Below are 25,814 nucleotides of genomic sequence, written 5' to 3'. Positions count from 1 at the left end.
GTACATTGACTAAACTACAGAAATACCTGCAGAAACATTAAGACTTACAATTGAAAGAAGAGAATAACTCGTTCATTTTTTACAATACTGTTAACAATATGTAATTTATATACTATTTTTATTCATGGTGCTTTAGACAAAACGTTTTTGAATGCAATTCATGTTTGGAGATCTTAAACAACACTCACATAATTAATCTCTCGATGATGGAAGACGGAGTTGGCCATGCCAGGATTTAAACTTGTGACCTACAGGTCACACACAGATCTAAGTCACTAAAACATTAACGCATATTTTCAAACCCAACATATAAGGGGCATAAGAATCACCACATGAGCTATAGAAACACATTTGTATCTAGGCAACTACACATAATACACTAATCTGAATCCGTGGTTTATATGGGCTGGTACTGACCGGTACTGGGTACCGGCACTTTATTTTTAGAGGGAGAGTACATGCACTTCTCCAGATAAACGTACTACTTTTAATTGGAGAGTACAGGCACTTCTCAGAAGCAAGCAGGCACTCTGACGCAGAGTACCTGCACTTTATTTTTCCATTTCAAGCACTGGTCTGAATACATTAAATATTCGACTACCTTTTCTGCCTTCCACTGGAAGACATTGTCGGGAACGCGGAGTTCGAAGCCCGGCTAGCCACCGCTCTGTCAGAGCAATGAACAATCCGGGCGCCAGTGCCAGTGCCCATCCACACATCCGAGAGGCGGTGAAGTGCCAACTGCCGCTCCTCTGACATGGGGTTATAGTTGGCACTGACAAGCGGTTTAGAGAGAGCCCCAGCGATTGAAATCGGCGCGTTTGGCGCATGTTCCTGGGGAGGGAATGCACAGCAAGTTGTGGGAAGGGAACCCACTAAAGTTTTTTTTTTTTTTTTTTTTAATTAGGACAGATTGTGGAGAGAAATATTGAGTCTGGTGAGGGGAGTTGGAAGGACCCCGTTTTTTAAAAACATATCTTGGGATGAGGTGATGGAGTGTTTGAGGATGCTGCGCTGCGCGAGGGTGTCAGGATACCAGGTGCACTGTGTAACTGAACGAGGAGAGGGCACAATTGATGGAGTGGGCACCTTCTGTAAGCTTGTTTGACGGGAGGGACCTAAAGAGGGTGAGGTAGTGGCTGGCTGGATACTAAAAAATCCAAAGATGAGCCAAAGCGACTTATGTTCAATAAACTTTGGGGTATGTTTACAAGAAAGTGGCGCATCATAGATGATGCACCACTTTTCTTGCACCCCCCCCCCCATTGGCAACTAACAACAACATGGTTGTGCTGTATTTACAATACAGTGCACCATGGCTGTCATTAGCACATTAGCGCCAAAACTTATGTCGCTATTGTGGCGCTTTGCCATACTAGCGTAAACATTTTAACACTAGTGCAGCAAAGCACAGGGAGGCCCAGTGAATATGATGGGTGCGTCATTTTAACGCCTGCTTTGAGCACACATTAAAAATGATAGAAAAATGATGCAGTGAAATGTAAATTTCACTATGTTATTTTTTCGGGTCTTCCGGTGGCTGAATGCCCCCTTGCATACGTTATGCCTGACGTAGGCATAATGTGGCGTAAGGGTTTACAAAGTGGTGCAGTGCAAGCATTACGCCACTTTGTATATATGGCGTGGAAGAAAAGCCACCTTAATGCCACCTTAGCATCACAAAATGACATAAGGCGGCACTAAGGTGGCACAAGGAGCTTGTGAATATGCCACTCTATTCTTCATCTCCAGCCCAACGTGGAGCGCAGACAGCAGTACTGCCTGTGTACTCATCTTACAAGCAACTACTAATATAGCAATATTATTAGAAACTGAGTCTGTGATTCTGATCTGTCCCCAACAATGCTCTGAGCGACACAAATACCAAATCCTGTTTTACAAGTTCAAGGTAACATTTAAGGAACTTAAAGTGAAACAAGGTAAATAAATCTAAATCAAACCAGTTGTCCATTCCATGTGTCCCCGGCGCCATCCACATCCTGCTATAATGCAGGATCAACATATGTATAAATACAGGAGGGAGCATGTACTCAGTACATTGAGAGTCCCGATTAGAGGCCTCTACAAGCGACCCGGGAGCGGCACCAACTGAGCTATTTAAATCATTCCTAGGCTCAACAGTCAAGAGAGTCTTGTTCCCTTCATCTGTACCATCGTCCACATCTAAATCAGATTCATCATCTCTGTCGCACAACTGAAACTGCTCCAGCACCAATACCCAAGTATATAGAATATCATCCTGAGCTTTGTTGTCACCTTTAGTCAACTTATGGTGTTTCTTTCCATCTATCGCCCATTCCAAGACTTCCGAACCCAGTGGCCCTCCCATCAGCTGATGGCCACCCTTCTATTTGCCAAAGTAAGAGCCAGCTCTACGAACCTATAAGGCATCTTTCTGCCCTTTGGTTGTGCCACCATGCCCAACAAACAGATAACCGGGAGCAGAAGCCCTGTAGCCGCCTCAAGTGGTGGCACTACCACGACCAGGATGTAAATACAAAGCCCTTGACAAAGAATACATAATCAGCTCCTGCGTGGGTCCTGGGCTTGAAAACGCATCACTCATTATAGAGTCGAAAGATGAGTCAAGGAGACTTCTTCCTCTGAAGCACATCAGGGAGCAAATACAGAAATGTTGCCTCGATTTCAGTCTCGCTCCCACTCCACTCCTGCGGGCCATCACATCAAGAAACAACACATGAATGGGATGTACGGTAGGAACGCTCCTAGGCAGACTCCAGCCCCAGATACCCCCTCCCCCCCCAGGTAAATGTTACTTTTAATATCAAGTTAGGTGAGGAGGCTTCCGGTGAGTGGACAAATAAATAAACGCGCTGCCTGATTTAGAGTTTGGAGGACGGGTACCTCGTCAGAAACAGAACAGATATCCAGCCATCCTTATCACCAGTGCATGTATCCCAGTGCACTAGTAATAAGGTACACAGCACGCCTGTCACATTTGTGACAGAGTACCGTCTACCAAACGCTAGATCAGGCCTATGGTGGTTAAAGTCCTGGTAGTGTCAGTGGTACGAAAGGGATGCTGCGTCAACCTTCCTGGGTGACCAAATGCTACATAAAACCATTGGCAGACAGTGTACTGCCTGCCCCCCTCCCTCCTAAAATTACTAACACTCATTCATTCACACACGCACGCACATCCATTCACAACACTCATCAGCATTCAAACATACACGCATGCACCAAACATTAATTTAAAAAAAACACACACACTTACCTTCAGCTCGGAGGTTCCAGGAGGGTTTGGGACTGCTACCTTCCCTCACTGGCTGACCTTAGATCAGCCACTGAGGGAAGGCAGCAGACCCAACTTCGTCACATAGTGGGATGGGGTCAGTGAGACTGCTGACCCCACCCCACTCTATGACGAGGTGTCACTGATAGACACTCGCCCTGGGCGCTTCAGAGCTTAAACCAGAAGTGCCCAGGGCGAAGTCAATGGGTAACACATCCCCTCACCACCAGGTGGAAGAGCCTTGAGGCAACTTTGCTGAGCTAAGGAGGTCACGCCCAGAGGAGCTGTGACCTCTTCAGCCCAGCAAAGTTCAGCTCAGACAGCCGGGAGTCTGCGCAAATCGCTCCTGTCTCACTCCTGGCTGCCTGATCTGAACATAAAGAGTGTCTGTCAGGCTGACCTTTGCTCAGCCTGACAGGCACTCTTCATGAGGGGCAAACGGTGGGTGGGTGGGCGTGGCCCCTCCACCCTAAAGGACGGGCCGCGGCTGCATAAAACCTAAGGCAGCCATAGGGAGCTGCAGAGGCTGCCAGTTGGTTCACTGTTATGCAAAGAATGCCAATGTGCCAGCTTGGTTGGGGCCCAGGCCAGTGTGGCCTCGGCATGAAGGGCTCACACTCCGGCATTAAACCACCCAGGCAGACTTCATAACGCTGTTTGGAGAAAGTCTTTTGAAAGGAGACTTAAGAGTGAACAAATGGGGAGTTGAATAACCTGTATGGTATGTGCTTATGTCATGTCTATCAGTTTACAAAAACAGTGAGAGGCATAAGAAACTATTGAAGATGTGCTACATATTCTCCTCAGACACTGTAGCCCCAATTGAATCATTTTAGGAATAATGGACTGCATATACTATGCAACACATAACTGTCTCTTGACGCTTATTAATGGATGTCGATAACTAGATACTTCCTAATGAAGAAATCTGTGGGACACTGTAAGTCACAAGTTAAGTTGTCGTTGTGGTCAACTGTTCAGTTAAAAAGGCTTGCAATCCATGACTAGTAATCAGCTGCCATCAACTTTTAGTCATGAACTGGTCACAGAGATGGTAGTCACCTGGGTTAGGACAAACTAGTACTGCTTTCCATGCACCCCTATTATCCAGCCCAGTCAAGTGCTGTGCTACTGAGCTTAAAGGTAAAAAACATAGAGTAGCCGTCAGGGGACTTGAGGCAAGAGTCTCCTTCACAGGAAAATATATGGGGTTGGTCAGAACGAGATAAGCACCATGATGCAACTTGAGAACTGCAACACCGAATTCATAAACAAAGCATCTTCTCCCCGCGACTCCAGCCTTTATGATTTGGGCCCCTCTTCATGACCCCACCCTCTTTCTGCCCCTCTGGCACTACCAATTTGTTGTTTCTAGAAGCAGCTTTTTCCATTTCCAACACAGTACCACATTTGTACTTGTATACATGAGACTCGGAGTGTTAGGGTTTTGCCCAATATCACAAATTGAAGTAAGATGTGGAAAGGACTCAACCCAGGGGCATCGAGGCTTCAAGCAAAGTCTTTTCACCTCCCAGTCCTGCTCAGTGCTGGATAGTGCTGGCTCAAGTCCAACACCAGAAGACCTTCTGGGCCTGGCTCCAGAGCTATTTTCAGAAATGATCACAGCCAGCTGGATCTCAACCTCCTGCTGAGGGGACTCTTTTAGGAGGGCAGAGTAGGGTTTTGTAAGAGCTCTGGAACGGAAGGGCTCCAGTCCACATACCAGTTCCACAGAGACCATGCGGTAACAGGCTAGGGTGGGATTACACCTCGCCACTAAGAGTGCCTCTCTAAATTACTCACAGCTCTGACCACCTGCCACTGAAAGAGGACACCCTTGACTCTAATGCTAATTTCTCCTTTCCACTCCTCACAACAAATATCTTTGAATTATTTTCCTCATCCCCATATCTGATGATTTTTCTTTTATACATCTCTGTTCACGCAATGCAGAGCAGTAACTTTGCTTGCTGCCCTGCGTTGTGTGAACTTTTAATAAATATGCCCCAGGATGTTGCAGTGAGACTTGGTGCCCTTGTTACGATCAATTCTATATTTTATCATCATTAATGTGCTGATCTATTAGTTATAAAACACAATATATTAAATCTGATCATTACAAGTTCATAACATATATCACAGTCCATATAATGGCTTTTCATCCTTTCTCAAAGTCTTCCACAATTACACTTTTCTGTTAAACCCCCTGAAAGTTGAAGCTCAGCTCGAAAAAACTGAAGTTTGTCTATATTTGATATTATACCGGTTCTTATTTTCTATAATATTCTTTCCGATTCTTATGTAGATTCAGATGCATATGTGGACTTTAAGGTAGTGTGTGTTCAATGGCACCAGATTCTGTTGTGCAACCCTAGTTGTAGATATACAAGAATTCAACATAAGTGATAACACGTCTCCTACATAAAGCAACAGAAGCACCAGTGAGGTCAGTGCTATATTTTTGACGCACACACACAGATGCATTCCTGGGCAGGCGAGTGTTAGTCTCCTCAAATATTCAGATTTCAAGTACCATGAAAAATATCACTAATGACTGTGGCTGACCCCACAGTGAAGGTTCTTGGTGTCTGAGGAACTAACTGCATTCTTGAGACGTGTTTTCCAAATACTAGGGCTATTTCTTTCGTAAGAGCTTCGACACAAGTCACACAGAGGCAGGAACTTCCAGGTGATGGGAAAGTAGCTCTGAAATAGACTGCATAAAGATTTAAGATCCAAACCAAGCCTGTTTGCTTGCAAGAAAAAAAATTAAACCAAGATTCTTCAAAAGACTTTTCCGTCCCACCAAGACAACACTGGGACTATGCCCCCCAAGTTCTGGCTGATCCATGAAATATCTGAATATAAATATCCATTTAAGTTTCTGTAGCCCTGACAGACATGGGTTCCTGGATAAGAGCTAGAGCTTGTTCAAGGATAGAATCTGTCACATACCGTTTCACCAATGTTACATGATTAAAATATAACTAATTTAAACGAGAAAAGCTAAATTTGTTATGGCATTCATGGCACTCAGGAAAGGAGAGCTGTCAAGAACCCCATCTAAATCAAGGCTATCTTCCCGACGCTGCTGCTCAAAAAAGGGAATCAAAACAGTCAAATGAAGCATAAAAGATCATCTTTGTCTGTAGATCCAGAAAGAAAATAGAAGCGCAAAAAGCGGGCGAGTAACAGCCACAGTTTTCGTCTGAACCCAATTCACTTTTACATGAGCTAGAGCTTAAAGTAAGCCTCCGTTCTCCCAGAACTTAGGATAACCGAATTCAAACGGGCAAGGAGGCAATGCATGCCACGTTTGCAGCTCTTCGTCCTCCACCCTTTGGTGCTCCCCAAAAGGCACTATGGTTGCATTAGCACCAATGGCACGTATTGAATTTGAGGCCACTTTGATGTCACTTACAACCAACTTCTTTACCTTGAATCCACCAGGGTCTGCTTATTCTTATATGTGGAGAAGTGTGGCACAATGGTTAGAGCGGCAGACCCTGATGCAGAGATCTGGGCCGGGACCAGGGTTCCAGTCCCACCTCAGCAGATCTTGGGCTCAATTCCCTTGGGCCAGATAAGCCTCGGCAGGTCTTGGGCTCAATTCCCTTGGACCAGATAATTCTCACCTCAGTGCCTAATCTAATTAATGGGTCCCACTCTGTAACTCTGGGCAATAGCTCACTTAATCTCCACAATGGCCCCAACAGCTTGGATGACTGGGGGTGCCCAGGAGTGGGCACCTCACAGGGAAAAGCCAGGAGGGGTTCCATAGTGTTGGATGACTGGGGGTGCCTAGGAGTGGGCACCTCACAGGGAAAAGCCAGGAGGGGTTCCATAGTGGTATGTGTACAGCGGCTTGAGACTGTATTGGGTGAGTAGTGCGCTATACAAGTGCGAAGTTTACAGTTTGTTCTGAGACACCCAAAAACAATGGAGTGTGTCAGGCTTATCACAGTCACTAGACCAGATCACATGATCTGAGACTTTATCAAGAAGCCCTTGGGTTTCCCAAGTATTAAATATAGGTTAAAAAAAACTAGATTACATGCATATAGAACTCTTCATCTATACATGGTGCCAATAAAGCCAGGCTCTGGATACTGGTCTTATACTACAGTCTGCAGTCTTCACCAGCACTTGCCAAGTCATGCAAGCCACCAGGTCAATACTAGGAGCATAGAAAACATACACTGTCAGCTCGAACCTGACTTCCCTTATGTTCAAGGCACAAAGGGAACTCTGAAGGCAGCAGATAAATTCCACCACTGCTGGCCCACTTCCATCTGAACATTTATATCTGAAAATGAAGAGCACCTCGATGGAGAAATAAAACACAGATGAATTCATAGTGACCAATATTTCATTTTTCATGGAGTAGACAACAATGACAACCCCATGAAAAAATTGCTACAGTGGTGACAAGGTGAACGGCAGCAACCCTAACCACGAACGCGTAACTACCAAAACCGTAACACACACACACTTATCCTTAATATAACCAAATTCAACACCATCGGATAACATCTGCATCACTAGCATAGCTGAGGATCCAGACATACTACGATACCACTGAAGGGTTCCGTGACGAGGTCGGATGTGGAGGATTATACCCTCTTCTGAAGGTCACACGTGGATCTATATTATGCAAAATGGTACAAAGAGAGGCAGTGTGGTGTATTACACAAAAACGTTATGCCCACAGTGAAGGCAGGAACCGGCTTGCAGTGAGGACCCTGCAGCATGGACATGCTTACTGGCGGGTTGATACTGCAGCTCCATATTTCAACATAGAAGAGCCACTAGCACATGAGGATGGCAATGTGGGAAATGCCTTGAGGTATACTGACTGTCTTCATCTTCATATGTGTTGATGATCAGTGCACTTTTCAACAGCCTTTTGCCCCTGTTCCTATACCAGTGCTTAATTTGTATTAATTATAATAATAAGTGCCAGGGTTCTTCGTGAGGATGCCACTGCCGCTTGCACCACCCGTTCTCTCTGCCAGAGTCGCCAGTGACAGCACCAACACACTACTCATCATACTCTTCAAAGTGTGACAACTCCAGGCCATAATAGATATAAAAACGACTAGGTAATAGTAGTATTTTTTACAGTGTATTGAATTAACAAAACAGCTGTTCTGTTCATCTCTAACATCGACTGACAGTGCCACCATGTGACAGACTGTCAGAAGTGCCAGTGTTGACAGCTGCCAGTGCTGACAAGTGCCAGTGCTGATCACCGGAAACCACCAGCTCAAATAAAGCCCTGGTCTATCCTAAGGTAAGGGTGTAGTGGCAAATATGTCCTTTCATGTACACATCCATGTCCCCATGCAAATTAGGGGATGCCCGCTTGCGATTGTGCAGGCCCAATATTTATGCACAACGGCCTGTGGTTCCTTCTGTAATACCAAACTGCCTTGCAGAGCACAGAAAAGGTACAGACATAGCCATTGTACCTATGGAGCATTTCTGTAATATAGGCTCTGGAGTACTGGGTTATGCAGGTCCCTGATGGATTTTTGAATTTAGTTCCAGAGGCCCCCACCTGGAGAAAGATAAAGGCAGACTAAATACGTCTACTGATGAAAGAGTACACAGTATATATACACAGGTCATAGGCGATATTCATTGTTTGAAGCGTGAACACAATGAAGGGTTGAGGAATATTAGAAAAACATCCACACTCTTAAAGTGGACACAATTCATGAAAATGCATTGTTCTGTATAAGACAATTCATGGAGCACGATGTTTAGAAAACATTTTTCAGAGAGAAAGTGATAACCGCATGAACCTAACGTCTATTTGTAAAGCAAACGTTCATCTTTGGATTTCATGGCGTGGAAATAACTTGTCTATTGTTACTCAATGTGTTGGTACTCCTTTAATTGACCTCGCAAAGATGAATGGCTGAGTTCATTTTGAACCGGAGGAATACATTAGGTCAAGCAGATTATTGAAGAAATCGACTGAGCCACCAGACCCAGAAAAGAAACACCCAGCAAAGTGATGTAGACAAAAAAAAGTTAATCAACTAAAAAAACATGTGGAAAGACACTTACAAGAAGAAGGCCCTAAACAGGAAATACAATGCTGGAGGTCAGGTACAATCTGTCACGAAGCCTAAATGGAAAAGGCGGATTGGACGGGTCTGGACATATGGAAACATCTTCAATAGGTGAGTTTCTTTTATGAAAAGGCCATCTGTTCCGCAGAAAAGGCTCATCTCATTTACACTTGGCACTCCTCGCCACATAGTACAGTCGCCTTTCACACAGCTAGACTTTCTGTTGTAAGAATAGTGGGGCCCAGTAAAAGCGTAAGGGTTTACTTAGCAAAAAATTAACCCCAGTGAATAGGGTCGATTGCCAATTTGTAGCCCTTCCCAACCCAACGCTGTCCTTATTAAAGCCAGACTCCGAGAAGGCGTGTCTGTCCATTAACCCTGACTCACAGAAGTGACTTCTGCTAGCCTTTGTTCCCGGTTGACATCTCTTACTATGCTATGAACTATAGTTTATTTTTCTATTATACGTGTAGGAGCACAGGTTCCAGAATGCTTAATGCTATTGGCTGAAACCCCAGTCTGGCTTAAAAACGAGCTCATAACACGGGCCAGCTGACAACCGTGGGATTGTGTCTTCGCAGCTGGGCAGTACCTGTGCAGTCCAAGCCATGGCTATGCCAAGGAGACCGTGCCAAGCTGCTCCCTGCTATTCTGAGGCCTGCTGACAATGGGGTGCTATTTTTAAATGTAGGCAGGGGGGCACTCATTCAGCTTTTTCTGTAGCTTGGTCGTTTGTAGTATAGTAGGTGGTATTGGGAAGGGTTGGAGCAGGTCTATTTTGAGGATGCTTCTGTTCATTCATGGATGGTGAGGATGGCTCCCAGTCCGCTATTTATAAGGGCCTTCAGGGAAGCCCGCTGTGGAGAACACAACAATGGAGGATCACTGGCTAGGACGGTGAGCTCATGCATGGGGGATCCTTGTAATGTGTCTTCTGTAACGCACAGCAAGGGATTTTCATGGAATAATCATTACAAAAAAGCAATTGTAAAACAATAGCGCTTGAAAAATAATTGCAACTGGATGAAGAACAATTGCCTTATCCTTATCGCTGGAAAAACGGAAGTGCTTCTGTGTGGCAATGATACTTCCTTCTGGCCCCCCTCTTGGTGGCCGCGTGGTTTAGGTAGGGACTTTACCATCCCCTTCTAGAAAGGTAAATAATGTAAGAGTTCTTTTTGATGATAAGTTGACTTTATCAGATCAATCAAGTCACATCCTCCTGTTTCTATATCATAAGAATATTGAAACGAATCTTTCCTTGAATTCCATATGATCTGCAGAAAACAGTGATAGTTGTTCTGCTACTATCACAGATTGATTATTGCAATGCTCTTTATGTTAACTTGCAACATCAATTTCTGAATAAGCTTCAAAGTCTTCAAAATGCAGCTGCTCGTCTTCTTCTCAGCATTCCTAAGCTCCAGTCAGCATCCTAGGCACACAAAAGCTGCACTGGCTTCCTGAAAAATGTATTGCTTTTAATGCCCTCTGTGCAGCCCACAAGGCCTAGCTGTGGCTCAGAATATATCAAACTTAGATTCCAGTGGTAGGAAACTACGCTCTTCACCTGCAAGAAACTTGTTGATATCTAAAGTGAGACAGGCATCTTGGGGAGGTAGAAGTTTTACTTTTTCCACTGGAAAACTGTGGACTAGTCTTCCTTTGTATATTAAAAGTCTGACTACGCATATGTATTTTAGGAAAGAGATGAAAATCTGGTTGTTTGCAATTAACCCCCTTTGGTAGGGGTCACTTTTAATCACTGGCAACGTTAGTACCAAGACACCTGCGGGCATTAGCGTGGCTTTATAAAAATGCATTCATTCATTAAATCCAGTGACATCCATGAGTGTGAATGATACCCCAAACCAGACTCACCAAAAGAGGGGGTCTTTAACATAACAGGAGTACTGGGAAGTGCACCTGTAGTTATTAATACAGATAATGAATGGAGAACACTAACAGGCAAAGGTGCTGAGTGAGGCTCATTCTCATTACTACCTTTATAAGAAAAACATACCCTGGATCCCCAATCCCTTAGGAACATGCCACTCCAGGAGTAATAATATATATTTAACAGCACCCCCAGTCTGAAAACATTGGTTCCTACATGCAGTAGTATGAAGCAGGTTACATTATATCTACGCATTATTAAAGAATACCATGCCTGCACTGGGCTCAGTGCGCTGTAAAATCCACTGGAAGGTCCCACTACAGGAGCCAGTAGAAAAATAAACCCAAAGTCACAGAAGTTGCAGAGTTCGAAACTGGGCACTGAGCATTGGAGGCCCGACAGAGAGAGCTTCTTTATCGGGAATTAGGGTGATCTCTGACATGGTTGGGAGTTAGTCACTGCTAAGTCAACACTAGGTCAACATTACAGACAAACAGATGCTGTGAATTGAACCGAGCCTTTTTAAATAAAGTGATGTACTTTCACCACTCAGCATTATCCTAGCCTGCTAGGACTCGGGAATGAGGCTGAGTCCTGTAACAGCCTGTAGGCAAAAACAGGTCCAACGTAGAGAATCTAAACATGGAGGAGCACTGAGTCCAGCCTCCAAACTAAGCCATGAAGGATTTAAGGGATGGGCTACACATCAGGTAGGCACCACACCAGTGGTAAAGTAGACTCATGCACACCTATTCACCGAAAGACCTGGTGTAGCAGATGTGACATCACACACCCTCTGACCCACAACACCACGGCATTCACACCTTGTACCACCATTAGACCCTCAAAAGCCTTGTGTTAGTTGCTAAAAACAAGAAATTATACACAGTAAACTGGGCCCGTGCAGTTTACTTTCTGTTTCATTTACTTCATAGTTCAGGGGTAGCAAGGGCAGTGCAAGGGCTACCAGCGGCAAGCGAGGGGCAGGATACTTCTTCTTGGCATCCATGAGTAAGAGCAAACTCCAAAGGGGCTGCCCTTTCTAGATCGCTGAAGACGATCTATGTTTGTTAACCTGAGAAACTGCAGACTAAGCATAATTATTCCCAGTCATCAAACTGAAGAACAGAATTGGCTTAGCCAAGAGCATTAAAGCCTTGAATAAAGTGGACCCAGAAATAAGCATTTTTTAGATTCTCATTTGGTGGCTATCTGCTCCTTACACCCCTCTCACCCCACAACCCAATATAAACACAAAGCATAAACTCAGCACCTAGTTGCCCATACACACTGTCTGGCATCCAGGAGAAAATTATCAAACAACACTTTTGTTTACAGAGCTCCATATCATCATATTAAAGTGTCTAAGGATTGGGAGACTGATTCTTGGGGCTGTTATTGGCACATTATTCTTTGAAAAGAAGGCTCTGTATACTGGACTTTGCCAGAATAACTTTTCAATTCAAATTAATTTAGTGAAACTTTCTAGATTACTACATAATTAGAAAATATTACATTTAAGGAACGAAAGTTTTACACATGCCACCCAGAGAATCTGCTCTGACCCGATCTAGATGTTGGAATCCACCATCCCCAAGATAACTTCGGCGCTTCCCTCTTACTAGGAGTATTTAACTTGCTTGAAATTGGACTTTGAGGCGGGGTTTTTAAATACTAGAACGCATACAAATGTTTGAACAGGTTGAAATTTAATTTTTTTGAGGCATCATGCTGGGGTATGGGTCCACCGTCACTGACAACACCAGTGTACATTGCTAATTAGTATTCGACTGCCTTGCATTTCAAGAGATTGGTGGTATAAAAATAGGCAGGTGAAAAGCCAAAAGGTATGGCCTCACTGTGCCAACGAGCGTAAAGAGAGGCAATCATAAACAGATGCTTGGCATGCCCAAAGTTGTTAATAATGTTAAAGCCAGTCCGAATAGCTTCGCTAAAGCTGGGAACAACAGAAAAAGGGATTGGTTTCTCTACAGAATACACAGATGGGATAGAGAATTGAATTTGACAAACCGCATGATGTTCGGGTGTAATTTGTTTGTTATGAAAATGTCCATTGTGCATTCTAATTATGAGTATGTAAAATTCCCTGAACATTTTTTAAACTAAGCATTACTAAGCAAAATACAGGCTTAACTTTTGCATATGGCCATAAAATGCTATCGCAGGCAGAGTGTACATACGCAACGTAGCCTAATTAAGTAATTTCAGGAATTTCACGTAACAAGCGTAATGTAAAAGTCACACAGTTGATGGTGGTGTATGGGAGAATAAGCTGCAGACCATCCAGAGTCTGAGGGACATACTGTGTAGATCCTGGCGAAATCCATTCCAGACATTCATCACGCTTACACAGTTGCAGCCTCCGTTTTAAACCCTAGAAATGCGAGAGCTGGGTAACAGAGGGTGCTCTTGCCATCTGAGCCGTACATTTTACATTTCCTAGAAACCTAATAACACCCTAGCTTGTACCTATCATATGTGTGTAATCTGACAGAGAGAGCTGCTGCAAAGCGCAGAGAGGCGGACTATTTGCGCACTGAAATCCGAGGAAACGTTACTCTATCGCATCGAAGACTTCAGGCTCAGATGACTATGATGGTCACTCACTGTGTGACACCTGAGCCTGAAGGAGCTACACCGTTTAGGGAAGTGGTTCCCAACCTTTTGACTTCTGTGGACCCCCATTTTATCAATACTGGAGCCTGGGGACCCCCACTGAATCATTATTGGAACACGGGGACCCCGAGGAGTCATTACTGATAGCTGGGACCTAATATTAATAAAGGTTTTAAGCAGCCGCGGACCCCCTGAGGAGGCTTCGCTGACCCCCAGGGGTCCCCGGCCCACAGGTTGGGAATCACTGGTTCAGGGGGTAGCTCTCCTCTGTCATGAGGTTACAGAAATTGTGCGTGTTAGGTGTAGGTATGCTGTGTGTCACCTGAGGCATTGCGCTGCTGACATTGTTTTGGTATTTAGAGGTGCTATAAGGGCCAGCTCTTCTGTCCAGGTCTGTCCTTGCGTAACTCGAGGGATAGCTTTACTGTCCAAGTCTGTCCCTGTGTGGTCTGTTAACTCTGACTTCCGGGACGCTATACGCGAAGGGGGTGCTCAGCACTTTCAAGTATCAGTTTGAAACATTTGTGTACGTGACCTGAAAATTCACTGAGATCATGAGATAAAAAAGACCCATTTTGTCACTCACGACTTAGGCACTTTAGGCAAAGCGAATGCCTGTGTTTGCAGATTACTCATGTGGGTGCTTAGTGTGAGCACACGTGGGCGTGATTTTCACCAAGCAGTGGTTTTTCACCAAGCATTTTTTGTTTACCTAGCAGTACAAATCACACTGGGAATTATCGCCCCACAGCAGGTAGAAGTAAAAGTGAAATACAAGGCGCGTCGCGCAAAGTGCCGTTGGCCGATACTCTTCGGCTTGACTAAGTGCGCGTGCCTCAGCCTAAGGTACAGACACTGTAGTAGGAAGGATGTCGGCGAACAAATCATAGAAATGTCATGCTTAGTCAGAAAAATCCTCCCTGTTAGCAGGCCGAGACATGGTTGGATGCATTTAGTTGATTTACGAGGCTTCTTTTAACGCCCTCTTTAAATAGACAGGGCCAGTATTTCCGAGCCTCCCGGGGGAGCTGCTGCCCTCATCCCCTCTGCCCCTCCCCCCCCCCCCCCCCCCCGGGTCTCCCGACGCCTGTGCAGGCTATCCATAGCTCCCCGCAGTGTGCGTTGCACTTCCACATACATCCTAATTAAGAACATTCTAAAATACCTGCATGCGCTCACCCTTCTCTCGGCGGGGGTGGACTGGGCAGTTTTTATTAGAGACTGCCTTAGATGGACAAGGATCTGGAATAGCAGCGGCCATATGACCCCCCTTCTCCCACCCCACCTGCCTGTCTACAAAACTCGCAGCCTCAGCAGAAAAGCCCCGCGCACCCTGCTTACAACGAGCGTTTCAGCAATTTCATAACTAAAGTCCAGTTTTTGCACGCACTACTTTGGCTCAAGACGCCCCTATGATTTCTCAGTTTCATCATCAAGAAAGAGCATACATGCCACAGAGTTTGAGTAATTTGACCGGGATCAAACAATTTGTGCAAGCAGGGATGCCAGAATTCCTGGCGTTTAAAGATGATAGTATAAACCAATATATCACATCTATTTGCTGGCTCTGCCATTTCGGGGTCCATGGCATATCCAGCAAGAAGTACACCCTCTTGTGAACCCTTATATTTGTATGTTCTTTCAAAGTTTTTTTCCAAGGAGCGGTTAATCAGTAATCGTACCCTCTCCAAAGTCCTGGAGATTGGGGCATCGACCTGACAGAAAATGGCATCCATACTTTTCATATCGTATGAGAAATGCCCTGGAACCAGCCCTTGTTAGCCTGATAAGCTGTTTGGATTCACCAATACACCAGTGATGCCTAACAGTAACCAAGGACATCCTGTCTCCATGGTGCGTCCAAAGAAGGCCCAGGTAAAGGAAGGCTCTCTGGTGAATTTGTAATCATTAAAGCTGAACTGATTTACTGCTGACCTTAAAACACTAATGCAGAACTGATGACCTTGGGTATTAATGCAGAATTGAGAATCAGGAAAAGATAATTATCACCTGAAATCCTAGTTTCCCCATAATGGATATCATCATTAAATTCCTGAATTATAGAACATATCGAGTTCTGTTCGCCCTGGGAACACTTTTTATACAGATACTTTTCTACTCCAAAAATGTCTTTGTCGATCTGAATCAAACATTTTTTTAATTAGATTAAACACTCGCCAAAAACGTAACTTGGCTATTTCAGTTTTCATATCTAAAACCGAAAACAGAAAGAAAAAAGAAACAGTAAAACATCTAGAGTAAAGGTACATCCTGGCCTATTGGTTTTGCGACAAGCAACAGATAGTACAGAGACAGTTATTGTGAAAGCAATAGGATCCACCCCTATCTATTCTCCTGTCTTCTCTGGGGAAGGGGGAGCGTCATTAATGACTATAGCGAGGCTGTCCATGATAAAGTAACTGTTTCTTCTACGTGAAGTCATCCCCATTATTTATCATAAAAGCTACAAGAGGCTCTAAAGTCAAATCGCACATAGAAGGTGATGGAAATGTCAAGGGAAGAAGCAAAAACAGAAACAAACTGAGAAGCATGAATCCCAGAGAAGAAGAATGCACTTACATGTTTCTCTTAGGCCAGAACTCACTAGCACTTGGCACATGTATTGACTAATCTCCATGTGGCTGCTGAAGTGAGGTATGATGTGCTTTAGGCTTGCCTGTAAAGGAGTCGGAGGGTCTTCTTATAGCACGTGGTGACATTACTATCCACCTTGCTAAGAGATTGCTAGCGACTAATATATTTGTCTGATTACCACAATAATTAATAAAAAGTTGTTTGTTTTTTCCAATATATGTAATCTTAACAAAAAATACCGTGGGCTTCATTTCACATTCAGAGTGCAGGAAAGGAAGCAGTAGGTCGGGAAAAAGAGGGCACTGAAGACAATGCAGAATCCAAGATAACATTCGGGAGAAAATACTAATGAATTTTTAAAGATGCTGTATTTTTAGCAAATGCTGTGGAAGGTCAACTAGAACACAGACCTACATAGGACACCGCTAAAAATTCGGGTTGATTAAATGACCACTAAAAGACTACGTACGGGTCTGATGGTTTAAATTTTCTTAATAAAAAGTGATCGCACATTGCGGACCAATTTTTTTGGGAATAGAAAATAATTTTCCTATGTATTAATAGGTCCATTCACAAATTCCAAATGGTAGTGGTTCACAATCTGACCTACCTCATCAATCTTCATGAGGTATATCACAATTTACGACTCACTTCTATGATTGGATGCCTATACAGGGATAGTGGACTGCTAGAGTGAGCAGACCACCTTATCTGTGACCGTTTAAAAAAAAAAAGTAAAAATGCAGTTTGTTTTCCTTAAAGGAAATGGCACTCTGTTTAAATAGAGCAGTTTTTACTTTTAAAGTTTTAAAGTTTATTTGAGAGTTGCAGTGGTCCCCTGGACCAATGTCCACTCCCCAGCAAACTTTTTTTTTCAAACTTTCACAAAGAGAATAAGGTCCCAAGACGAACTTTCTCTTGCAAAATGTGTTACCACCCAAACTTATTAGTAGGCAACTTTTCAACATTGCTGGATTTTATCACTGATTACAATTGCACTTTTTGGAAGGGAGGCCCTAAACAAGCTCTTTTCAAATAGCAATTTGTTATGGGTTTAGTAAATAACAAATAGTCATTTTGCGGTTGCAAACCCTGTGATTTTGCAAATTGCAGGGTTTGTGATTTGCTCAGTAGGCTCTATCTTGTTTATGAAATGTCCCAGACGTCACATTTATATATTGGTTCAAAAGAAGAACTTATTAGTTTGAAAGGTCTATAAAGGAGAAACAATGTCCTAAAGTTCTCTAAAATACAATCTATAATGATAATATACAAGCACTGGCAAAGCCAATAGACCTGGACTTAGCCACCAGCCTTTTGACTTTGTCAATGATTGGTTTGTTTTATCAAGGTTTTCACAAAACTTTATTGTTGGGAGGCTACTGGCCGCTTGTCAATCTAAAAGAAAAATACAAACGCAAACAATGTTTTTGGTCTTAAAAGGCACACATTGCAATGCAGTCCCTGCCACTGAGAGGAATTGCTTTGTGTGCAGAGAAAGAAAAGAATGCTGTCACTCACAGTAAATTTAGTTAATGGCTGCGTGTCAACAGACACAAGGCGACCCTCTTTCCCTTGGCTGACTTGGTGGCGCAACCACAGACTGACCCCCGAGGTGGGAATGCCCTGGGAAATGGAGAAGTTCAGGTACTTGGGCATACAGGTAGCACATGCCACAGGCCCTAAATGTGGGCCGGGTCGAAAATGGTCTGAGCACCTCCATGCGGTTCTGGAACACACTGCCTGCATCAGTGATGGGCAGGGTAGTCTTGAGTAAAATGATGCTGCTGCCCCAGTGCCTCTACGTGATGCAGAGTTCCTTCTGTGATCCACCAGAATCCCTATTCACGAAACTCAATAGTCTTCTGGTGTCACTGGTGAGGGCAGGTAAGAGAAGTAGTCAAGTTGGATATCCTCATGCTGGAACCTGCAGAGGATGAGATGGGACTCCTGGATCTGCAGTTGTATTACATGGTTGGGCTCCTGTAGTATGCAGCACTATGGTGCACGGACAACAATAATTGGGAAAAGAGTATCCTGGCAGGCCTTTTGGAGGAAGCGGACTTCCCCAGAATATTGGTGCGTGGCCAAAGGATACTGAAGGACCAAATTGATATAGTACAGCAAGTGGCAAGGGTATGGGGACAAGCAGTCACATGAGTTTTGGGTAGGTCCTGTATGTTAAGCTGTTTCCTCTCTGATGGCTGCAGCCCTTTCAGCACATAAACTGAATGATGGATTTGTCCCAACAGTCTGCAGGCAGTTGTCAGAATATGGAGGACCTATACCAGCACAACACCTTTGTGACTAGGGAGTAGGTTGGGCCATTGTTCCAGGTGGGTCCAGGACAATAGCCTTTGTTCCAGGTGGGTCCGCGACAATTCCTGCAATACACCAAATTTTCTTGCACCGTACAGGAGATATGGACTTACAGTTGAAGAGTGGAAATTAGGTCGGGATTGAGTTCGCAGAGTTCTGCTATGTGGAACTCTCCAAAGTGCCCAAAAAACTCCACTGCCCTACGCGGAATCCTGCAAATGGTGGTGTTTGGGCGGGTCATGCTGTTCGCGCTGATTTTCAGTACCAGGGATTTTCCACGTGCTGTAAAATTAGCATGAATGGCATCACGCGGAGGGCTAAAGGGCGCTAACTTCTTTCTGACGCTCAAGCAGATTTTGTACTCGTGTAGCAGCTTCCTCAACATGACCAGCAGTTTTTTCAACATGGGTGGTAGTGACCTGCTGCGACCACCTGCATTCAGAAATCTCGCTCACCAACTTACAGATTTCTCTCGCTCGCCAACTTAACATGGTCGAGCTGCACAAGAGAAAAAACTCACTCTGAGTCACTTCCAGGGAAAATGCGCTTGTGTCCAAGTGAAAGACATCACTAGTAATGCGTGTTTTAAGCTCACACAGTTCTATTATCTACACTGAGCTTATCTCACACCACAGCATTTGCACAAAATATTCACAGACCGCGCAGATGGGTGCGCCAAATGTAGTGCAACCCTGGCTAATTTTCTTCATGTGTGTGGCATGGGGTGCCACAAACTTGAGGCCTAATGGGCTGGGGTGGTACGGACGGTCGGAGGGGACATCGGTGCTAGACTGCACCTAACGTCTTACCATTGCCTCCTTGGTCTTCTACAGATCTCGTAACTGGGGAGGAAGATGAGGCATAAATTCACTTTACTGGCACTGGTGTTAGCCAGATGACGTCTTGCAATTTATTAGATTAGTCCACAAACCCCCCTCCCCCACATCCAACACTGCAGGCAATAATGCCAAACCTACAGGAATGGACTGTGACAGTGAAGTGTAGGCTGAAAAGGGTGAGTACTGGTGAGAACATATCACGATCTGGCAATATGGGGTGGGATGGGGAGCAATTGTAGAGGGTGGAAGGGGAGGACGGAGGATGGAGAGTCCCCTTAAGAGGGCAGAAACGATTGCTAGCAGTATGAAGTAGGCAGAGCATCACTGTCAGTTGTAATGGATAGCAAAGTAACTGGATGAGTGACACCTCCCAGTGCCATCTGGTCTGAGTATCCCATGGACTGTATATTGCATATGTGTGTAGTGGTGATCATGCTCAATGCTGAATTGTTGTATTTAATTCTCCTTAATGCTCATGAAAAATGACAATAAAGACAATTGCAAAACATGTTAGCCACTGGCTAAAGTGGGCTGACCAACTGCCCCCATTGTATTGTTGTAGTGGGTGTAGGAACAAGCATTTGCAACACAGAGGGTCTCACTTTTGCTCGAGTTAGAGCTATTAGGGTTGTAAATTCCTAACTGGACTTTTCTTGCCACAAATTGAAAATGAAAAGTAAAAAAGTTGACATATGCAAGTCAATTCAAAGTGCTACGGCCGCCATGAGCGTGAGCGCGAAGGAGACACACAAAAGGAAAAAGAAGTTCGCTTGCAATCAAACATATCGGCAAACATGCAATTATCCATGTAACAGGGTTGGTCCCCAAGGTGGTAACGAAACCTCCCCAAGGTGGGACAAACGTAAAGCATTTACCAATTTCATCAAAGGATTTCTAAAAGGTAAGCCCATGAACGAGTGAAAGTGATGGGCGTGAAGTGGGCATGGGTAAAAATCCACAGATACCAGCACGTCAGAAAAGCAGTGCTTGTGGGCTGCTCTGCTCAACCTAAAAATGGGAATAACACATAACTGACTAATGGGAGGAGAAAGAAGGCTGAACGCCTTATGAGAAAGTATGTCATTTAAGTAAACTCAAAAGGACTTGGCTAACTCCGGACATAAACATATCTTCAGGGTTAATACTCACCTTCTTGCTTTATTAAAGTTATGATTTCTCTTAACAATAGTTAGAAAAATGATCATTTTGTTTAAAGAATGAAGGTTCATAGAGTTTTAATGTTAATAAACTTTTAATATTGATGGCCTGATCAATTCAGTTTGAAATAAAAATTGAATATAGAATCAGATGACCAATTTGTAACAGTGACAACATGCTGTACTCATCACATCTCCCTTTACCCATTTCTTCAGCTAAATCACAGCCGGTGAGATGACAATGATCACAGCATGAAAATTGATCTCACCAAGGAAACCTATTTGCAGCAGAAACAGCTCAAAGAATTTCCCCTGCATTCCCACGGCAAGGTAAATCCAAATATTTTACATCATCTTTTTATATTGAACAAAGACGCTGTCATACTTTCTTGAGTGTCAAAATGATCAGACCTTGTCTAATCCTGAATGTAGAAGGAGGTTGTGTTACTACTCATGCTAAGAGGTTCGAGGTGTCATATACAACTGTAAGAACCGAACATGTAAGGCAAAGTTCTGTGCCTACTGATGATAGTGTTTGTGGTATATGCAAGAAAATCGACCCCACCCCCCACAAAGCCTTGTTTCCAAATTGAAAGTAGTTATTGACTCACAATTCGGGTTCTTGACAAATGTGTCCTCAGAACTAGTAAAAATTAGATACCAAAAAGTAAGGTAGCATTCTCTTTTCCAGCCATGCTGGCCATACATTTGCTATTGGCCATGTTACACATGCATTTCCCAGCTGACACCTTGCACATGCACTTTGTTGTCACTCTGCTGCACATGCACTTCCCAAAGAGGAAGAACGAGGGCCCGTGAAAGTACATCAACTCATAATTAACCCTTGACCCAACTACTTGATCAACTGCAGGAATTCTTCTCCATGTCGAAGTATTTTATATCAATTAGTGCTCACCTAAAATTTTTATCTTTAAACACAAATAAGTAAGGACCTCTTGACAATCAACAGCCACTGAATTATAACATTTGCATAATTTGTGTGAGTCTCAACGGATTCGTGTTTCCCGGTGTTGGACCAAGGCCTATGCTAAGGACATGGCTACTGGAGACATCAGTTAAGAATCATGGGCTCTCGGTCCCTCAGGTGTGATTTGTGGCTCGCAAATACATTCAGCTTGAATAGGATTGCTATGTGATAAATGTAACAGAAGCGAAGCCTGGCTCACAGGCACATCTACTTTGGCTCACTGTTAAGTTAGAGGCAAATCCAGGCTTACAGGCGCATCTGCTATAAGTAGTGGTTTCCAAGATGTGAACCATGGTCTGCTGGCACACTCTATATGAGTAATGGCTCACAGCTGGTTGAATGTGAAGTAAGTTGTATGGATGCGTTAGATGTAAAGTGAACTTCAGATGCTGATCGTGGTGCTCAGGCACAAGTGTGAATTGCAGTTGGCAGATGTGTTAAATGTGTATCATGATTCATTGATGCATGAACTGTAAATCATGGCCCACAAATCACAAAACCATCAGTTGAGAACCGTGGATGCCAGATGTAATACAAGTGAAATATGGCTTGCACACTGATCCCTGATCTTCATCCTCAAGCATATCAACTATGAACAATGTCTTCCAGATGCATTTATTTTGCTTTTTGGGGAACATATTTAGGTAAAAACCAATCCCAGATTCTGGCATATTTGGGCTGGATGTATCTTGAACCTCCTTCTGGCTGCATTACTTTTAAATTGTGAATTGTAGTTACGTCACACATCTCACAACTGGAAAAACATGGTGTAAACAGCTACTAATGCACAATCCATAGAGCATTTGACTAGATCTCTGCAAGGAACTCAAGGAAAAGATATGATTTTCAAAACAGAGTCCTCAAAGCAAACGCTTGCTTTGTAAAATGTATAAAGGGCTGCACATCCTTGATAATGGAGGAAAGTATTCCACTGACATCCGATTCCTCAGACAGCATGGTTGAAAGGGTGCTGGGTTGTATTTTAGCCTACGGAGGAGTGGTGCGCAAGGATCAGAGATTTGCCCCAGTCTTTGTGTGATGGACATACAGCTGTGCAAAAGCATGAGGTGTGGTAGAAGAAAGTAAGAATGGAGCTGGCATCCTTGCTAGATGTTTAATTTAGATGGATTCATAGAATTTGCAAAGGACATACTGGTCTACTTCAGGATCGTGATCATCTTCCATACAGATAATGCTGCTCGCATCCATAGAGGACGGGAAAGGTGGTGAGCTGCTCTGCTCAGATTCTGTCTACTTGGTTATAATCACGTTCAGGGGTACTTAAATTGGCCATAAACACGTTCATTTATAATCACAACATTACCAAATTCAAAACCATTTGCTTATAATTTGTTAATAACTAAAACATGAAAAATCATACCGTACAACAGTCAGCAGGTGAATCTTTTTTCCGGATGTTTCAATGGTAATAGCCGATGCTATTTATTGGTATTTATTTTTGAGGTTTTCTAAAGCGAAATCAGACCTCGGAGGATGTCAAAGCACAATGTAGAGGTTCACACTGAAGCCCGGAATAGGCTGTACTCCATCTTAACACTGACTCCAGAACGTCTTGCTACCAGAATATCATTAATAAAATAATGCAGATCAAGCCATTAACAAGTTACGTTTAGATAGGTAAGTATAGGTTTACGTTACTTAATTCCATGTATATGTACCTTGATGATTACCTGTATGCACTTAGTACACCAGTATAGAGACATAGGGCCTGATTCTAACTTTGGAGGACGGTGTTAAACCGTCCCAAAAGTGGCGGATATACCACCTACCATATTACGAGTTCCATAGGATATAATGGACTCGTAATACGGTAGGTGGTATATCCGCCACTTTTGGGACGGTTTAACACCGTCCTCCAAAGTTAGAATCAGGCCCATAATGTCCAGTACAATCCAGAATACATTACAGAGCTGTTGAAAAGAAGCACTATTGCACACAGTACACATTGTTTTACTTTTGCTGGGATTGATACTACATGTATCTCTTGTTTTCTGCACAGCACTCTTTTATCTTAGGGTTAGGTTTACGCTTTATAAACCTATTTCTAAATAAAGAATTCAACATTAAAAAAAAAGTCACAAAAATCACTGTGGCTAAGTCATAACTACTCCTGAAAAATCATTAGACTTTTTCCTGGAAGTTGAGATGAAGCTTGCTCTGAAACGATGAGTCTTAGATTTAGTATTCCCACAACATATTCATCAGTGAATGCGGGCAAGCATGGATGGGAAGGAGAGCTGCAGACGAGATGGAAAGTAGAGATTTTGAGTCAGACAGTCTAAGGTACGTGGGGTCTTGTTCAGGCGACACTGAGATAATGGAGTACTGATTGAGAATTAGTGCACGAGGATGTTCTTGTAGCTCATCACATGACTGAGGGGCTTCATGTATGTCCCAAGCAGTGAGGAAGACAGGGATACGTCCAAGGAGATCCCCCCAAGCACCAGAGAGATTCAGTGTGAAAGGGAATTCGCCATTATTATCACCTGTGAATAATCCTGCAGGAGGGACATGACCTAGTTGAAGTCTCGATCACTATTGACCAAGTGCAACTTTGAAATGTTGGTGTCTTCTGTTCCACAGTTTCACATACAGTGTAAGCAGGACGAACAGGTAGGCAAGCCTCATCTAAATCCAGAACATTGTTTGTGAAGTGAAGAGAGGACGTTTCCAGCTCTGCGCAGCCCAGCGAGAAACCGGTTATTCCAAGAGAGGAATCTGTCAATCCCTGAACCACTGAGCTTCTCTGTTTTTCCAACCAAAAATAGCCCTATTACGGGGATGAAAGTTGACAGAGGAGTCTGCTTTTGATTTTCTTTCGTCGGAGCTACATATGCTTTAGTGAGGAGTTGACTGTATTGTACCAACACAGGCCCAGACAGTGTGTTTTAGCATGCAAAGAAAGTTACTTGACAATGAAAAAGATAACTATTTTTTTCAAATGTAGTGCTTCCAAGAAAAATCCTACAGACCTTGGTCATTTTTTCAGCTTGTGCAAACTGGTGCTTGCCGAATTCTGTTATGTGCACTTTACAAGTTAGTATTGCTAGACTCCGTGATTAGTGCCACCTACATTTCAAGGCCTTTATGTCATTTATTCTCACTGGGAACACTGCCATATCTGCAGATCCCTTCTCCATATCTGTGCTTTTAAGATGCTTGATCCATGTTTGTAGTTTGCATTGTGCCATTTCTTTTCACCTTAACAAAGCTGAACACAAGGGTATCTAGAGATCGTCGAGTAAGTGAACCCAACTCAAGTCTTGTGTCATAAGGCTATCATAATTGGCAATAATGATAGCAAAATTGAGTCATTGTCACAAGTTCAGTTCATACAATGTTGATTTGTGTAATTATGCTTCAGGAGTTCATAAATATGTTTTACATGAGGTTCTAGTTTTCACTGAAAGTTTAGGTGTTATTTTTTTACTCTACCAGATGTGTTACGATTTGGTTTATAAATCGCTCATACAGAAATTGTAGTCTCTAGTTGGGCATCCTTTAATAGTTATTGTTGTTAATTTGAAATGGGAGGTACTACACTTCCAAAAGCAAGTTTCCAAAATATGAATTGCCGCTGTGTGAGTCACGGTGTGAAATCAGAGACCTTCAAATGTGGTTATTAACTTCTATGTCAAAGTGGTTCCCTCTTTTCAGGGTATAACATTCTCTATATGTTACACATGAGCCTCATCTCAACTATGACCTTGTGACTCAGTGAGCTAGATCTGCACTTCAAATGCAAACCCCTCTTACTCACTGTAATGATACCACAGAGGTCTTCAATACCTATATTAACATCTTCCATCTCCTTCTTTCCGCTAGGGCTAGTTCTAGAGTCAGGCAAAATGAGGGGTCAGCTACTCACCAGAAAACAGCAGCATAGTTTGCCAGATTTGTTCTGAGCAGGAAAGGCTGCTCCTACGCAGGGGGAGGTAGAATGTCACTTTGCCCCAGGTAGCAAGCATCTTTCCACTGACCATGTCAAGACCCTTATACACGTT

At 43.5% G+C, this 25,814-nt stretch overlaps 1 protein-coding gene across 1 annotated transcript in view; it reads right to left on the bottom strand.

Annotated features, from left to right (window-relative positions):
- The window catches only part of ACTN3 (actinin alpha 3), a 174,800-nt gene that overhangs the window by 118,342 nt on the left and 30,644 nt on the right, over positions 1-25,814 (bottom strand). The window lies entirely within an intron of this gene.

The sequence above is a fragment of the Pleurodeles waltl genome, chromosome 9, assembly GCF_031143425.1.
Source record: "Pleurodeles waltl isolate 20211129_DDA chromosome 9, aPleWal1.hap1.20221129, whole genome shotgun sequence".
NCBI classification, from domain to species: Eukaryota; Metazoa; Chordata; class Amphibia; order Caudata; family Salamandridae; genus Pleurodeles; species Pleurodeles waltl.
This window is presented reverse-complemented; position numbering and strand designations above follow the sequence as displayed.